This window comes from Panthera onca, chromosome D3, assembly GCF_046562875.1.
Source record: "Panthera onca isolate mPanOnc1 chromosome D3, mPanOnc1 haplotype 2, whole genome shotgun sequence".
In the NCBI taxonomy this organism is placed as follows: domain Eukaryota; kingdom Metazoa; phylum Chordata; class Mammalia; order Carnivora; family Felidae; genus Panthera; species Panthera onca.
Window position 1 is genome coordinate 64,238,115 of NC_138350.1, and position 18,828 is coordinate 64,256,942.

The 18,828-nt window shown below is 46.6% G+C and overlaps 1 protein-coding gene across 3 annotated transcripts in view; it reads left to right on the forward strand.

The window, feature by feature from the left end:
* Positions 1-2,677: 2,677 nt before the first annotated feature.
* The window catches only part of SETBP1 (SET binding protein 1), a 376,077-nt gene continuing 359,926 nt past the window's right edge, over positions 2,678-18,828 (forward strand). The window contains exon 1 of one of the 3 annotated variants that reach the window (XM_060613721.3): positions 2,678-3,116. The gene's annotated coding sequence lies outside the window, so the exon portion shown is untranslated. Of the gene's footprint in view, positions 3,117-3,553; positions 3,774-18,828 lie in introns of those variants that run through there. The other 2 variants (XM_060613725.3, XM_060613723.3) reach the window with 2 other exon arrangements.

The window sequence follows — 18,828 nt, forward strand, 5'->3', positions numbered from 1 at the left end:
TATGTGTATTTTATATATTAATATATAAAACAAAGAGGGTTCCCTTTCCCTCCCCTTCCTGTAACCTCATAGGATTGAAAAGATGAGCTACATGCAAGGAAGGAACATTGGACAAGAAGTCAAGGGACCGAGAGTCTATTCATGGCTTTGCCTTTACTTAGTGACTCTTAGTCCATTGCATCTCTATCCCTGTTTCCTCAGCTTTAAGATAATGAGTTTTGACTAGGTGATCTCCCAGGTGAATTCCCAGGTAAGAACTTCTCAGGCGAACCTTTACTGCACTATAATTCTGTAGACTTACTTAGCAGCTATTATAGTGAATTTTTAATAAGGCATGTGCTTCTTTGAGCTGCTCTTCAAAAAACAAAACAAAACAAAAACAAAAACACACACACAATAAAGGAAGGAAGACCCTGTAAATATGCCTGGGTTGGAGAAGGGCAGGGACTTGAGCAACAAGCTTTAGTTCTGGATCAGAGGATATCAGCCAGCCATATGCTCATGGGCAAACCCTTCTGATTTCTGGGGCTCATTTCCTCCATTTGGAAAGTGTTGGAAATGGCCCACATGCTATCTTAGTCCTCTGTGGGCTTTGGTATAGGATTTCAGAAATCTGTGTGCACAAGGAAATGGGCAAAGGTCATCTGATTACAGAGAACGGTTGTTTTGACATTGTATTTTCTGCCTTGATCTCTACTTCTATCAACAGCTCATTCTGCCCTGCTGATTTTTTTTTCTAATTAAGCATTACTTGCCCACCAATAACAATATTCCAATATAAAGGGTAGCCGAAGACCTATTGAAATGCTGTCACAACAGAGGTCTTGCAGTGATGAGTAACAGAGGACAAGTCTGGGGCCAATCAGAACCTTCCTCTGAAACAAAGAAGACAGCAAGGACACTTGGGTCAGAGGCAGGTGAACTATCTTTTCAGAACCAGACTGAAGCTCATCCAGGGACGTGAACCAGGAGAGGAGTTAGGGGCATCCTCCCACCAAGATGCAGTCTTCCTTATCCCCCTTCACTGCAGCAGTACTGTGACCAGAGTGATGAGAATGAAGACCCTCTGTGGTAAAATGCAAACCAGCAGTCGACCGGGGTAGTCAGTGGCTGATGTGGAGGGTAGGGGGACATCCCCAGTCATTACCAAATCAATTCCTCAATCCAAATGTTCAAAAACGCTTGTATAGAAGGGAGTAGTCATAGTCCTCCCAGAATCTGAGTTCTGAGTACACTCTACCCAGAGGTCTTTAAGAAAAACCTTCCTCAAATCTTGAATCCTGTGTCCTATATTGTGCTATAATACAAATGTCCCTGAGGAGTTCCATTCCTCAGTTGCAAGTGAGTTGCTGGAAAAGCTCCCTTTTTTGCAGCGCAAATACAAACATTCAAAGGGATTAAAATGCCACCATATTTTGTATGAACTGAAGATATTTCATCTTATTCTTTCCACCACCCTAAAGATGGAACTTGCATGCCAACGTTCATTTGCCATCTCTCCGTGTCTTTCCCTTCATCAAGTGTCCAATTTTTGTGAATAATAAAAATATGCACATAAGCAACTGAGTGCATATACGTTGCTTAACAAAATAATAAAGTAAAATAATAAAATAAAATAAAATAAAATAAGGTAAAGTAAAATAAAATAAAATAATAAAATTAAAATAAAATTAAATTAAATTAAAGTAAAGTAAAGTAAAATAAAATAAAAAATAACCCCCTGAAAGTGAAATGTAATTTCCAGGTTAAAAAAAAATGCACCCAGTTTCCAGAGCCTATCACATCTCGCGCCTCGTCGCGCTGCTCCCCCCCAACACTGCTCCTGTTGTGTCAGATAGTGGCAGTGTTGAGCCCGGGAACCCGCTCCGAGCCCGCGGTGGTCCCCGCGGCCTCCCAGTCCCCGCGTCTGTCTCCGGCGCGCAGGAGCCACTGGGCCGCGAGGGCGCTGGGGAGCGGGAGGGGCGCGAGGGGCGGCGAGGGGTCACCGGTCGGCCTCCACGAACTGTTTTCCTCCTCCCCCAGCAAGATCCCACTCCCTCCAATTGATCGAAATTCACCGAAATTCACCGAGAGAGGGAGGGTGTAGGGAGAGGTCGCTCGCTGGTTACTGGCTGCGCCTCCCCCGGCTCGAGCCGGGGAAGCGGCCCCCGGTCCGTGGGGCGAGCTGTGTGGGCGCCCGCGCCCCCTCCGAGGCAGATCGCGGGGTGGCGGTCCCCGCTCGGCTCGCCGCGCTGCCGCTCCGATCCTCCCCCCTCCCCCGCCCGCGCCCTCCCCCTTCCTTTCACTAGGACTCCGGGACTCGGGAGAGGGCGCGGGAGGCAGGCACACGGGCCCGACCCCACTCCAGCGCTCGCCGGGGACGCGGGCGGGCGGCGAGGGGACGCGGCGGGGGCGCGGGGCGGGCGCGGCCATGGAGCGGCGGCGGCGGCGGCGGCGGCAGCACTAGCGACCGCGGGCGGACGAGCGGGCGGGCAGGGCCGCCCGGCGCCGCGGACCGAACTGCACAGCTCAGCAAAAGCGCCCTCGCCCTCCGCGCGCCGCCTCCTGCGAGCCCAAACCCGGCAACATTTTTTAAAGCTCCAATCCATCCTTTGAAGAAAGGGGGGGAAAAAAATAGCATCGATCGGAGAGACTGAGATATATATATATATATATATATATATATATATATATATATAATTTTTTTTTTTTTTTTTTTTTTTGGCTCCTGCTAAAATTAGCCGGGCTCGCCGCGCGCCTGTGTGCGAGTGTGTGCGAGTGTGTGTGCGTGCGGGCGTGTGTGTGTGTGAATGTGATTACTCCAGGACTCCTCGGGCTCCGGAGACGCCATTTTCCCCCTTGATATCTCTCTCCATAAATCGGTGGCGCGGCGGAGGCGGCCGCGCCGGGCGGGAAGCGCGGGGCCGGCCGGGGCGCCCGCCGCTCGCCGCCGCCTCCGCGCGCCCGGGGGCCCCGGCGCCCCCCGAGCGAGGGCGGCCCGCCCGCGGCTCGCGGTTTGACAGATGCTCATCGCCATGGAGTTGCCGCAGCAGCACCTTTGGGGGCTCGGGCAAGCGACGGGAGCCGGGATCTGAGCGAGCACCGGGGCCAGCGGATCCGGAGCCGCCGGGACATGGGTGAGCACGCGCGGCGACCTTGGCCCGGGAGCACGGCGCCCAGCCTCCCGCGGCGCCCCGGGCCCCCGCACGCCCGGGGCCGGGGGCGGTGTGTGTGCCCTGTATGCAAAAGTTAACGTCGCCTCGCCGGGGCTTTGACTTTGCACCGGGCGGGAAGGGGGAGACGGGGCCGAGGGGGCGGGATGCCGGTCCCCGCCAGGCTGCGGAGGATGGGCGCGATTCCGGCCCGCCCGCGGGTGGGCAGCGATGCTGGCTCATTTGGAGTGGCCCGTTGGCGGCGGCGATAGTGGAAGCGTCGGGCTGGAAGGCTGGTCGCTTATTGAGTTTCGCCTAATCTGATTCCCCCCCCCCCCCGCCCCCCACCCCGCCTTTTGCACCCTCCCTCGGTCCTGCCGCCGGCTGCCTGGGCTGGCGGGTTTGGCGTTGGTGGAGTGGACTCGAGAGGGGGAGGGGGTAGGGAAAGAGGTGGGAAGGCAGCAGGATAGGTAGACATATATATTATTTTGGGGGGTCTCTTTGTAACTTGCAGGTTAAGTGGAGCTAGAGAGCTACATTGTAACCTAGTTGGATATTTGGGGGGGGGGGGGGGGATGTATCAGAATCTAACGTGTCGTTAATAGAAAGAAGAACAGGGAAGAAGTGGTCCAGCCGGCGAAGGTTGGTGTGTGCTTGTGTTGTGGCTGTGTGTTAGTCTTTCTCTTAAAATCTTAATCAATGGATCTGAGTCTCTGTCTCGTGCTCTCCGGTTTTGGGACTCTGAAAAGACAGGAATTCCCTTAAAAGCAGACGAATGCCTTTTTTTTTTTTTTTTTTTTTTTTGAAAGCACGCATTGTGTGTGTTTCTAGAGGAGCCCTGGGCTTGAGAATTAACGGCAGGCTTCCCCGTTCGGTGGTTTCCAGTGGGAAATCACTCCGGAAAGGGAGCCCTTCAGTATCGATTTATTGTTTTTGTCTTTCAAACCATTATCTCTTTGGCTAAAATACTGTCTGAGAAGTTCCACAGAGACAAAGTCAGGTAAACTGGACTGGGCAGATCTTTAGCAAGATGGTGATAACGGTGATGCTGTTTGGGGTGTCTGTTTGTGATGGAAGCCTTGCTGGGTAATAGCAATTTCTGATCGGTAGAGCATGCTGCTTCTAAAAAAATAAGTGACTGCCTAAATGCTGTCTTCCAGTCCCCCTCCCCTACACGCTGCAAACACCCCTCCTCCCTTGACCCACACGCTTACAACAATTCTGAAATCGGATCCAACTGGGAATATTTTCTTTGGAGATCGGAAAGTTGTGCATTTGGAAGTAGAAGATGAGGCTAGAGGTACTGGGGGAGTTGTGGGGAGGGGGTTCTTATTGCCCCCTGATGCTGCATTTATTCTTTTTGTGTGTCTGTGTGGGTTCTGAGGGTGTGTATATCCATCTGAAAGGACTGTTGAGGGAAGGATTTCCGATTCGTTTCCGCTTCAAATAAACTGTCCTGATAATCTCATGGTTGGCGTCTAATACTAAAAGGCCAATTTGTGTGTCTCTTTATCGCCTCAGAAACTCTTCCAAAAGGGCAGTTTATTCTGGAATTCTACAACAGCTACTTTTATTTCCACGCCCTCACCCCCTACCCTCCACTATCCACACCTTTTCCCCTAAAGTTTGGTTGGAGTCCGTGGTCTTTAAGGAAATCTAATACTACTTGTTTTTCAATAACATTATTTTTTTTTTTTGTTCTCTTCCTTTTCATTCCTTTACTCTGTTTCCTGTTTTTCTTCTTTTCCTGTAGATTCATACAAAAAACTAGTTTTATAAAGTAGCTGTCACTAAAACTATCTTGCTGTTGGGGCCCCACCTCTTACCCTCTAGTAGTTCACTCAGGTAAATCTGATTTACCCCCATTCAAACTCATCTTCGTTTGCAAACGTGTGTGTGTCTTGGGAGGTGGAGACAGGAGTGTAGTAGAGAAGAGGGACGTAGAGAGGAAGGGTGTTGTTCTGTGCAGGCCATATCTGCAACACTGGGGCCAGACCTGGACCCTCTGGGAGAGTTTCCTTTGCTCACCCCAGTTAGATGTTGTCTGGCTGGGATGGGGAGGCGGGGCCAAACTGGCCAGGGGCGTGTGAGGGAGGAGAAAGTTTGTAGCTCTTTAAAATGTAGCCAGTTTACAATCCCTGGTCATTCCCTCCCCTTTCTCCTCCTTTCTGTGGCTTCCACCATCCCAGACTCCCAAGACTCCCTCGGGGAGGCTTGATCTCCTGCCCTGACACGGTTGTCCAAGGCTTCAGAGTGTAGCTGAAGATGTTCTGCTTTCCTCTGTGCTTAATGGGATTGCCTCCTACCAGAGACGGGCGTTAGGACAGATCCGACGAGTGTGGTTAAGCACAGAGTATTTGTAAACTTAGGGAAGGTAGTCTAAGAAGATAGGGAGACCAGGTACTCTGAAAGTGCTGCTTTGCACTAGATCTCCCCTCCCCCAGTAAGAAAAAAAATTCCTCGTCTTGGGAAGTAGAATTGGTGCAAAAGCTGGGCTGTGGGCGCTGCTAGCCACTCTAGTAACCTGAGCTGGGCTGGGGGAGGAGGTGGTGAGGGAATGTGATCGGGAGCCAGAGGAGGGAAACGGACTCGTCTCCCAGAGTTGGGAAAATAGACGTGTCACTGGAATAAACAAACTGGAGGTGGGGGAGGGGAGGGCTTGTAGTGAACATAAGGGGGAGTGGCCGAGAAGCAGCGGTATGGTAGGAGAGGGCCACTTCTGGCTTAGGAGAAAATATCAACTGCCTTATATGTTCATAAATGGGCTAGGCAAGTGAAGGGCTGTAATCCGATCTTTTGTACGTTAACATCATAATGTTACATAGGAAGGCGCTGCTGGGCAGGCCCAGTTCTGGACTTCACACGGGGGAATCCTAGGGGTATCCCTGAGTGAACCGAGGAGCCTCTTTGGTGCCATCAGGGCTTCTGGTCATGTACTCACATTATTCACAGCAAGCTACTTTGTAAATCACCTAACCCCAGTGAGGGTTGGGAGACAGAAAACAGTGCGTGGAATCTTTGTAGAATTTAGTTGAGAAAGGTAGGTGGGGAGAGGCAGGAGGCAGGAGTTTGCCGAAGAAGAAATAAATAGGTAGGCATTTCCCCTGGATCCCTGATTCCCTTTCTGCTGTTATCTTGACTTTCAATTCCATTAGGGGCTGAATCAATACTTCTCTGGCACAAAAATATACCTCTAGGAGAGTTCTCTCAAGCCGGTCATTATTTTTAGTTGTACTTCAATCTCTGCTTCGAAGCTTCTCTGTAATATGCAAAAGGAGGAAGATGAGAAGTGGCTAGATGGATGGGATGTCCTTTCTTGATTCTTGCAGAGACACTGAAACTTGGCTGGGCCTCAGCCTCCCAGAATGCCAGTTTTTCCCTTGGAGACTTGAAGTTTTAATTGAAACCAGAAAGCTATTGAAGGCAGACCCAGCCAATGAGACCTTGTTTTCTCTCTGCTCAGGAATGGGAAATAAATAATTTTTTGCTGATGGCATTTCAAGTTGCTTCAGTTCTGCCCTTGCCAGAAGAATGGGGTAAATTATTATTAATACATTAGAATTGTCAGGAGTAGCAGTGCCTTAAAAAATGGGATGATGTTATTGAGTTTATTCAGGGACCCACTGTGTGGGAGAGGTCTATGGGTGGGGGGCTGGTGGGGGGCAGGACGGGGGCTGCTCTTGCCCTGGAGTGGGACAGCCCTTCCCTGGAAAAAAGGAAGCCTCACAGAATCCTTGCTGCATACCACTGTGCTTGGTCCTTGGGTTCTTGCAATGAAGAGAACAAGTATCCAACTTCACTCCTGTTCTGTGGTCTATTATGAAACCTGGTGAGCTTCTCAAAATGGTTGAGGCCAGGATTACCGTCGTACATATGGACATAGGTTTAAGATTCATCTAGAACTGTTTCTAAAGGCAACCCTGGTATTTCACCAAATTTTCATCAAGCTTCAGTCACTTTCATCAACCTAACACTTGATAAATGCAGAAAAGGAAATACAAGGTGTCCACAGAATGTACTACTTCATGAATTTGGGGGATAGATGCCAACCTAAAGTTTTGTTTTGCTGCAGGTTTTCATTTCCATTTTCCCTTAGCCTTCAACTAGATTCTGATGCCCACTTAGACATACCAAGTTGGGGCAATATGAAGTTTGGGGGGGTACTGGTAACCTTAGATGGCTGAGTGCAAGTTAGTGGGCCCTTAGAGTCTTCAAATGGAAGTTCCAACCATCTTTCAAAGTTTCTGGTCAGAGCAGAGTCCCTTTCAGAGGGTTTTTTTTTTTTTTTCTTTTCCTTATCCATAGAGGATACCCTCCAAAGTTGAAGGAACATTTTTTTTTTTCAGTGGCCTTTGGCTTAGAAACTCCCAGTTGACTTCCTATCTGGTTCAGAGCAAATGATGCCGGGGTGAAGCAGAGAGTGTGAACAGCCCTGAAGTCCACAGAACACCTGGGGAGGAAGCAGGCAGCCCTCCCAGGAACTGATGATGGATTGTGATCAGCAGACCCATGAGAAATAATCGTAGGTAAAGCCAGCTGAACTGACCCCAGGCAAGCTGAGGCTTCTACCCTTCCAAGTGTTGGGGAGGGATAAGGATGAATGGTGAGCAGATAACAGGTGCAGAACTTGGCCAGCTTGGAGAAATGTTTGCCTTACCCAACTTCTCCCATCAAAAGTACTCCCTTTCATATATATGCATAGGTCTTTGTTCTTTTCTTTTTTTTTTTTTTTTAATTTTTTTTTTTTTAACACTTATTTATTTTTGAGACAGAGAGTGAACAGGGGAGGGGCAGAGAGAGAGGGAGACAGAGAATCTGAAACAGGCTCCAGGCTCTGAGCTGTCAGCACAGAGCCCGACGCGGGGCTCGAACTCACAGACCGCGAGATCATGACCTGAGCCGAAGTCGGACACTCAACCGACCGAGCCACCCAGGTGCCCCGGTCTTTGTTCTTTTCAAGATAGCTTCGTATCACATCAGCCCCCTTGATTCTTCTAAGGGGGGAGGCCAGATAAGGAGTTTATCCCCATTCAGAAGATGAGGCAATTGACATAGTGACTTGCTGAAATGACACAAGGTGGTGGCCCACCTGGGACCGGATGGCTGTGTTAAAGTGTGAAGTGTCACCTGAAGTGACAAGATCTGCTTTGGATCCTGTCCTTGCTACTTCCCAGTTAAATGGCCCCTGGCAAGTTATTTAACTTCTTTGAGCCTCAGTAACCTAATCAGGAAAATAGGGATAAAGATGCTTAGCTTGCCTACTTCACAGGCATTGTAAGGATTAAATAATACCAGCTAATTTCTGTAATTGAACTCTGAGAGGATTTCCATGCTGCCTCCTGGAAACTGGTGCCTGGGATTATTGTCACCATAGCCCAGAGATTAATAACCCTTTGGTGTGACCAGAAATGCCAACAGGGGCCCTTGTGTTCTAAGACAGTCAGGGAATACTTGTTTTCTGTTCTTGAGTTGACTCACAAGAAAAATGTGTGTGTGTGTGTGTGTGTGTGTATAAATCAGTTGAATTATTGGAGGCCTTGTATATGTCATGCACATCTAAGACTCAAAGTCTCAGATAAGATGCAGTTTGGACTCGCAGGTGTATAGGCACTCAGCAAATGCTCTTAGCATTAGGAATGAGAAGAAGAAAAGAAAAAAAGATACGGAGGTGCACAGAGAGTTAGGGCAAGCTGGAGAGAGTGAGGGGGAAGTTCTCCGTAGGGAGCCCTAGTGGCTGAGCAGTGACATTCAGGACAGTGTTTAGCCTCCCTCAAGAAAAGAGCTCATAGCAAGATTGCCTCTGTCCCAGAGAACCATGTAGGTTGTCTAGAATCAGGAAAGCTTTTCACAGTCCATTTGCTCCCTGCCTCCTTTAGATTGCTTCTCTTTCTCTCTCTCATGATTCCCGGCTTGTCCTGTCCAGCAACCTGCACTAAGCACCTGGTAGTGTTCTCCAGTGAACCCCATTTTACACAACACTTGCTGGCTTCTGCTCCCATCAGCCTGGTTTCTTCACTCACCTTGGGCCCTCTGTACAGGAGTCCACCTCTGCACCTGAGTTCACTCTTTGTTTCTGCCTCCTCTCTGGAAGGTGTCTTGATTGGTCCCTTTTAGTCAGAGCATTTACCTCTTAGGATATCAGACCAGCTCTCAGCTCTGCACCCTGGTCTCTAGAGCACTTCAGGTATAAAGCACTTGCTTGGCAACCAGCTCATGCTGCTTTGCTGTTTGTTGTCACTACCGCCCTAGGCTGTGTGAATCCTTAAAGAAAGGAGCCAGGTTTGCCCACAAAGCCCTGTTCCTACTTAAGAGTGATTTCTGTTGCATGCATGAATCACAGACTTTATGCAAAGATAGGATATTAAAAGTAAATGTTGTTTAAGGTATACCAAAGCTCTGCACTGTCAACAACACAATGAAGGCCTCTTAAACAAAGTGAATAATAACCACTTATGTTAATGGCTTTTTATACTTTTGGCCATCTTTCAGGGGCAGTCACCCACTCTGTTTCTCCCTCGAAGCCTAAGAGATAATGATGTTTTACCACGTGCACATCCTAACAGTCACTGATTCACTCATTCATTCAATCATCAAATATTTATTAAGTGCCTACTAGAGGCTCATTGCCACACTAGCACACATAGCTCTTGACTTTTCTCTGAAAATTCCGGTTGCATTTTTGTCCACCACACTTCTTTTGGTACTTAACCGTGCAATCTTCTTTGTTACTTTAATCCCAGTGCTTCCCTGCTCCTCGGTGACAGTGAGGCTGGCCGCACTGGAAAGGAAGCCAGAGCAGAGAAATGTGCTCAGTTCCGGGAAGGGCTCCTGAGAGGCAGACTGCATGCTGGGCTGGCCACCCGTTAGCGTATGATGGGGGACACCTTCTTAGCTTGGGGCACCTCGAAGTGAATGAGTTTGGTTGCTATGGATGGAGGGGGCCATTCTGAAATTTTGTGATCCTATAGCTAGAAGTGTCCTAGGAGTTTTGAAGCTTTTTTTTTTTTTTTAAGCTCAGAGCTTCTCAGACCCATTTAATGGCAGCCCAGCAACCATCCAAACCAATCCCACTGAGGAGTTGTGCCTTTTGCTAAGTGCTTGCTGTGGTAGAAGAGCTCTAGAAATGGAAATAGGGTCAGCAGAAGTTCCCCAGTTAGAACCAGAGAGCCAGACTTGGAGGACAGGGACAGGGAGAGGCTGAGATGGATGGTGAGCTAAGTGTGAAGAAGTATCATAAATAATAAGATAAAGAATCATGTGGAAGGAAGAAAAAGATTGATTCTCTACATCTTTTTTGAATACTGGCCCCCTTTGGTGAGATAACTGAGTGGAGTAGAGGGAGCTGATGCAGACAGTTTAGAAAATCTGGAGTGTAATATTCCCTATCTGGGCTCTGCTACTGCCTCCTGTGCTAAGTAAGCATCTGGAATCTCTGCTGTGGCTACTCCACAGCCCTCATGGATCTGGGGGGCTGGGTGTTATTTTTGGGCATGTAGGCTGGGCACAGGCTATGCCTGTGCTTCTGGGATGTCCTCTCCATCCCCACAGCAGAGTCTGTCCTGCATTGGCCAGGGTTCCATAACAGCTGGTGATTGGTTTCTGTGCATTTTGGGGTCAAAGGGAACGATCCCCAGTTTTTCCGAAGCCAGAAGCCTCTGTGATTTGGGGTGGGTTGGGATCAGGAAAATTGAGCTTTGATCTGAAGCCCTCTGAAAGTTCAGTGGGAATTCTTACCTACTCACCAAGGAACACCTGGTTGGATATTTAGGAAGAGGGAGGTTCTATAAGCTACCAAGACGTGGCAGTTACTTTTATTCTAGGATTTACTTGGGATAGGGGGAAAACCAGGCAACACTATTAGCCTAACTTGGTGAAGAACAATTTCTTCATTTTTCCTTCTGTCTGCCAAAGATTTGCAATTCTGTCAGTAGAAAAAACTGCTTGGGTTTGAAATTGGGGTTGGAGCTGGAGAGATGGGAAGACTGGAGATGCTGAACTTGATGGATCCAACATAGTAGCCTGAGAATGCTCATCAGAAGCCGTGGGGCACCGTTGTTGTGTTTGTAGCAGAATAATGAAATCTGGATGGCAAGTTCCTTGCAGTGGTTAGTGGCTCTTTCTGTGACCTATTGTTATTTGAGCTATGAGACGTTGATTTTTTTAAGTATTAAATTAATACTTAATTTGGTTAATAATGGTGGCTAAAAACAATACTATGATGTCAGAGCCATGTGGGCCTTCTTTCTGCTCATCACTTTGTTCTCAAGAGCTCACTTACAGTGAGTTTTTTGATCCACAAATATCTATTAAAATCTCAACATTGCTGCTGTGTGAGCCATTGTTCCTGACACTTTTCAGTGGAAAAGGTCCATGAGACATGGCTTTTGCCCTTGGAGAGTGGATAGTATATCTGTAGAGACATGCATAGCTCAAAAGGAAAGCTTCAGTCTGCAGCCAAAGTCGGAGTATGATCTAATGGAATTATGCTATTTGTGTGATCAGGAGCAGTCGGGGAAGGCTTTGAGGAGGATGTGGTATTGGGTTTGACAGTAGCATTGGAATAAGGGGATATTCTTAGTGGATAAAATAGCTTTGACACAGGAACAGAGGTGGGACAAAGTTCAAATGTAAGTTTGGAATTGCCACACACACACACACACACACACACACACGCACATGCACATGCACACACAAATGGATGCTAATCATGAACAAGTAGTGCAACTGGCAGGAGCAGGGTGCCCCTGATGACAAGGTCCAACTGGCTGATATTGAGGGGCTGATCACCCATAGGAGGCATCTTGATGGTCTGAGGACTTCTCAGTGGGAAGGACAAGGTCTCTAAGTTGGACCCAATCTAGCTGTCCATAGTTTTCATTCAAACTCATTAAGTTTTCAGCCCTCTGATTCCACCGACTTTGTACACTCATTGACATTTAAATATGAATGTGATGAGACTCTGATGGGTGCTGGGGGTGGGGAGGCAAGGACACCAAGAGATGGAGAGGACATTGTCTCTGCCCTCAGTCTGGTGGAAGACTTCATAAGAACTCATGAAAGGCAGTTATCTAAGGCTAACTGAACTGTATTGGGAGTCCAGGGAAGGCCAGAACCGCTGGCATTGGACAGATCCCAGAAAGCTTCAGGGACTAGGTGGGGCTTGGGCTGAGTCCTGAACAATGGGACAGTCTTGCATAGGTTCAGAGCTGCAGAGAAGAAGCTCAACTTGAGAATATAGAGGCAGAAGGAAGATCACTTCTCAGAGACCAGGGTTCTGTGGAATGTCAGATGGCCAGACAGATGAAATGGGGGTCCTGTGAGAAAAAAGCCAAGGCTGCATGTTGAGATGGGAGCCATGACCAGAGTTTTCAGAATGCCAGGGGAATAGATGTGAGGAGCAGAAGGATGTGCCAGTCAGAGAACTTTCACACATAACACACAGGACAGAACCCTGACATCTGACTGTCCAATCTACCATTGGTATTGTTAGCTACCAACTCTTCAGTCTGGTGTTCAAAAGAGGTATTTTCAGAACAAAAAATAAAACTATATACGAGCATTTAGAATGGGAATCAGCCACTCTGGAGAGTAAAAATGCTCTGATACTGGCATTTATCAACAGGAGTTTAATGTATAATTGGAGGAAAGACATACAAGTTTTGGTAACAGTGCGGTATTAAATGGCAGTTCAAGATTCCTGAAGGAGAAATATCATAAAGGAAGGGAATGGAGCTAATATTTGTTTAGCTCTGGTATACCTAACATCTCCTTTGTGGAAGAAGCACAAGCATGTAGGTGTCAAATTATACTTTATGCTCAAATGACAGTAAGCAAAGCGATTGTGGAATCAGATGGTTGAGAAGTCGAGGAATTTGAATTAGGACTGAACAGGTAGTGGGGTCAGAATTAGAGACCCTTGAGAGAAAAACTGTCGAGTTTATTATTTGTTGGATTGTTTAGTTTATCTCCATTGCCTTCACGTAAGTCTATCATTTTCATCCCCAGTTTACAAATGGCACGGTGGAGGACCAGAGTTTAAGTGGCTGCTAACTCTGGGTATTTGAAGACGGGTGGCATGATGAGTGAGTGGAAAGCAAATGACGTTTGGAGTCAAAGAGCACCATCTCAGTGACTTTAATTAATTTCTCAACTCCAGTTTTCTTTTCTTTAAAATGGGCACATCTCAGGGTTAAATAAAAAAGTTAAAGCACTCGTTATATACTAACTAGATGCATGTTAAAACGTAGGATCATTTTCTTTGCCAGGTGGCTCTCTCTACTCTATTTGGACAGGAAATACTATGACTACAGTTACTTCTTACATTTTGCCGTATTTCACCTTTTAGGTGCTATTCTGCATATGCTATTTACTATTGTCTTTGTAAAGTTTGGTGAAAAGACTTGGAGGGCAGGTGAGAAAACTGATACTCAGGATTTGGAAGTAAAATGAAAAGTCAGGTGGCAGACTGGTCTTGGAGCTCATATCTGTAGAAGTAGCTAGGGGTATCACTTTGTGTTTTAGAGACATTATCATGTAAACGTAAGAGTACAGGCTTTGGAATCTTATAAACCCTGGATTTGATTGTGGATCTGGTGTAGGTAATATGGGCCCTTGAGCAAAGTGTTACCCTCTCTGGGCCATTATTTCTACATCTGTAAAATGAAAATAGGTCTTCTGTATTGCAGGGCTGCTGTCTTGATTAAACTCATAATACCTGTTGAGATCATTGGTTGTATTTACCACCTCTTTCACGGTGAGTGTGTGCTTTCCTCAACTGCATGGAGAAACACAGGCAACAGATGATATGCCAGAGGTAGAACTTGCCCTACGAACTTGGGGATTGGCCCAGCCAGAGCTATACAGATCTTTCTCCAGAGGCTCTAAGGCTCATGCTGTTGTGTTGTGTTATTGGTTCCCAGAGGAGGCACTATTTTTGAAGCTAGAGCTGGAACTGTTGGTTAATGGAAAATGTGCCAGCCTTAGGCCTCAGAAGTTTGATTCGGCTTCTCTCCCTATCATGGAGATCCCTGAACACAGGGACTGATCCTTAGTTTTGCATGAAGTTCAGTCAGAGGGAGCCATAGAACCAGCAGGATCTAGAAGGAAGTTGAAAGAACCAGCCCAGACTTTGAAAGACTCTGGTTGTCAAGTTCAGGAGATAAGGCTTAGCAGCTGAGAATGTCAGAGCTGAAGGAGCCACAGTTTATGTTATTGCACCCCTTCATTCTGAAGACGGGGATGGGGAGACCCAGGGAAAAAAAAGGAACTTGTCCAAGGCCACCTAGCACCAGATGGCAGAGCAGGGAATTGAGCCTGTAATTTGTGACTAAACCAAGTCAGTTTCCTCCATAAGACAAATTGGGAAGAAGAAGAAAAGCAATAGTCAAAACAATAGCAAACACTTAAGTTACCAGGTGCAAATTAAACTATTTGTCTGTGCTTCCTATTGTATAGGGAGATTGGGGAGGTTGGCCTCCAACCCCTGTCCCCTCTGGCTTTACTTGGGATCTGTGAAGAGAGGCAGCAATTAGCCAAACACTAGCTTAAATGACACAGGCTATGGAAGTAAATCAAATTTAACAAAATATTTGAGTGTCCACTATGGTGATCCCAACATGTTCTTTCATAATTATCTTATTTAATCTTCAATTACTTCTCAAAACAACCCTTGAGGTAGGATTATAACCCAGTTTCCAAATGAGACTTGAACAGTGTAAACATATTTTCTAGGAACAGTTACTAAGTGGGAAAGAGAGGCTAAGTAATCTAAATATGTGACATCAGATTGGTGCTGCTTCCATTCTTCTTTTCAAGCGGAAACATAGCTTGGACACTTGCTGTTGGATCCTTACTGTGTATGCTCATTGTGCTCTGAACTGTGTCAGAGATCCATGTAAAACCCAGCTCCGACCCTTGTGGAGTTCCTGGTCTGGTGGGAGAGAGAAATAAGTACATGGAACATTGCAGTAGTTTGCCAAATGCTCTGTAGCAGAATGCTCAGGGAAGTGAGAGCAAGACCATCTGTGAGTGTAAGTGTGTGTGTGTGTGTGTGTGTGTGTGTGTGTGTGTGCGCGCGTGCGCGTGTGTGTGTATACATACAAGGGGAAAGGAATAGAAAAGGAAGTTTCAGCCAGCCTTCATGAAGAATGTGAAACTTGAGGCAAATCCTGAAGAATGACTTAGAGGTTACAGTGTGGAGAGAGGAGAAAGGTCAGCTGGAGGAATTAGTAGGGAATCCCATGAATCAATGCAAATCAGGGGACTTTGGGGAAGCCACAGCTCAGCAGACACTATTGGGGAAATTGGTGGGTGCAGAACTCAGGAGCAATGCTTGGAGGAGGTGATCTGTGGATAGGAAGGTACCATCCAGATATGTGGTATAAAAAAGCCACTGAGTCTGACCTTCATTTTTCACTGTAGACCACTGGTGTGTTTGCAGGGTTAGAGAGAGCCATGGTAGCAGAGCTATGTTGCCCTCACTGATTGAGAGCTGGGTGAGGGTTGGGTCACTTGATCGATTTATCAGAGTTTATGGTGCATTTACTCTGGGTATTTCTGCAGCAGGAAGGATTTCAGGGGCAGATCACTCAGAGTCATGGGCACCTGAGTCAAATGGTGCTTGGTGGCCTTTGACACATTCTCTTATTCAGCATTTCCTCAGTGAATGATTTGGAGTATTGCTCCATGGATCAGGAGCTGTGCCAGGCTCTGGGGACTCCATGATGAGCCAAATAGACTAGCTTTTACCCTCAGGGGCATACTGTCTAGTGCAGGAGGAGGCGGGGTGCAGAGTTGCACCCATGAGTGGCACATGCATTTATAAAATATAATAAATGCTAGTGAAGAAAACCTCTGTGCTGTTAAGGCACAAAATAGGGAGTCCTGATCTGGTTGTGAAGCTTGGGGAAGTGCCTTTAGACCTGGGCCTGAGTAATGAAGAGGCATTATTAACTCAAGGGGGCTGGAGGAGGACCCTAGGTTCATGCCAAGTCTTTCAAATGGGAAAGGCCACTTCTGACTCCCCACCTAAATACCTTAGGTGACATAAAGAAAGATGAACACTGAATCACCTCCAAAACCAGTCAGATCGTGACTGGTTTAAATTCTCTTAAAAGAATTTGAGTAGGGGTTCTTATAGCATTAGGCCAGTGAACCTAGGTTAACATACATTAGCTTCCCTATCTGTAGTTAGGTGGGATCACATTCCATCCTTTTACACCCTTTGCCTTCTAAGATCAGAAACTCCTAATTTCTGTCAACTAGAAAAATTGGCAGTCATCCGGTCTACTGCATGGGCAACTTTAATAAGACAACTGAAGATAGTTTCCTCCCTACCATCATTATACATATCCTCAAAGTCTATGGCTTTCAGAAACCAAATGGAAAAGTCTGAAGGAGGGAGGTTTGAGAGGGGTGGAAGCAGGGCATTGACTTCTGGGCAGAGATGGCTCCTCAAGTTCAGCTCTGAGGTGGACACAAAGAGCCCTTGTCACAATGCATATTGGGGATTTCAGCTCTTCAGAATTTCAAAGAATCTGGCAGAAGAAGCCCTCATAGTCCAGCAAAACAGTAGTAGGTAGATGTCTACTGTCAATGGTGTTCTAGTAAATGCTTAACACCCTGTTCTGCAGATTTGTTTTGAAGCCATTATTTGTGAAGTTTGCTAATTCCAGTGGTGTAAACACTCTTACCATAGCCAATTTTCAAACTACCAGCCTGACCCCATTGAATGTGGAGTTGGGAAGAGAGACATAGGATAGGCTCTCAGGATCCCCTTGAGGCTGCTGTCAGCACACCGCCATTACTGTTCAAGAGAAACTTAGATGATGAGATCATTGATAACAGCAGTAGCGCTGAGACGAGGATTTGATTGCCTTCCAGGTGGACCGAAGGTAGAGTCAAAAGCTGCCCGGTGCTTTTTCTGTAGATGAACACTACCTGGTATGACTCTCTTCTCCTTTACAGCATGAGCAAAGAGCAAGAACCAACAGGAGGCCTTAGAGGGGAAAACACCCAAATAAGGTAAAAGGAACAGTATCATGAAAATTATTTACTACAACTGCAAAATAAGAATTTCAGGAAGCTGCCAGACATCTGCAACAGGAAGAAGCATGACCGCCGGTGGGATAGGAGCACAAAGTCAAAGGGAGGGAGTGTGCAGAGATGAAAAACATCAGAATCAGCTGAAAGGAAGATGCATGAAGTAAAGAAAGCCTGCAGGGATCCAAACTGTGTAATAGCAGAATTAAAAATCTGCAATAGACAAAGGGAACACGGAAAATAGAATTAAGTTGGTATCATGGAGGGTAGTTTGGGGTTTGCTCTCCCACAATGCAAAATCAAGAATTAAAAACAGTAAGAGAGAAAATGAGGGAAATGGAGGACATAGATGGGCATGCTAAAGTGAGGATTACAGGAAAAACTGAGAGAGAAGCCAGAACCATTGAGTAGAAGAAATAGTTAAAGAGGTATGATCGCAGGGGATATTCCTGCCTCTATAGATCCAAAAGGCTCATCGTGTTGTAGGAAAAATAAAAGGAGAGGGATCTGCACTGTACTCATTTTGTCATTCATAAAATTCTAATACAATGGAGGAAAGATCTTCAACTATAACAGCGTAAAACAAGTTGCCTACAAAGGAAACAAACCAGGCTGGCCTGCATTTTCTCTTCTGTTATTTCAAATGTTAGCAGACAGTCTACAGAGTTTTGAGGGGGAAATGTTTCTGGTCTGAGGATTATGCTTTTACAGGTAAAGATGGAAGAAATGACTTATGGGGATTTGCAGGACACAGAGCTGAGGTGGGGCTGGGGGGGGGCACAGAAGAGTTCTGTGAGAGGGGGAAGGTCAGGAATGAGGCAGGGGACTCTTGTATATTTGTAGATTGTTTGCCTTTAAGACCATATGGGGTGGATGTTTTTAATTTTTTTTAATAAGGAGCATGTGTAGTTCTATTTAAAAAAAAGATAATAGTCATAACCTAATAAGGTAGACCTGGAAGGCATTTGTTCCATCTTGCTGATGAGACATTGAGGCTGAAAGAGGACTTATGAGGGCTTCTACTTGACAGAACTAGGTACGGAATCCACATGTTTGACTCCTGTTAAATATGCCAAGGGCTCTGCCAGCTCCACCATATTGTCTCTTTGGAAGGCAACAGTCCAGCTGATGATGGCCTGCATGTGGGTGGTGCTGTGGGAGCAGAGCAGATGGGAGAGGTGGATGATGTTGGGAAACCCAGGCTGTGTTGGGTTGTTCATTTATTAATTCAGTCAACCAGCATTTCTTGAGTGTCCATTATGTGTTGGGCACAGTGCTAGGCATTGGGACTGCATGCATGAATAAAAATGCAACCTTTGTATATTCAGAGACTCAGAATAGTGATGTAAGGGAGAAATACCTTTAAACACAGAGTAATCGTGTTCATTGGTCAAGGCAGGAGGTAGGGGTAAGTACATACATTAGGCAAAGCCTAAGCCCATCAGAATCATCTGGAAGGCTTGGGAAAAGCCAGAGGGCTGGACCCCACCCTGGGAGCCCTGATTCAATAAGTGGGGCTCAAAAATTTGCATTTATGCTGCTATACTCTGGGATTAGTAAGAGTTTCCCAAGGCTTCAGGATTAGGAAAACTTCTTCCATCTTGCAGATTTGAACGGTAGAGAGGATGCGTTCCTTGGGACTCATTTGGGTTCTGAG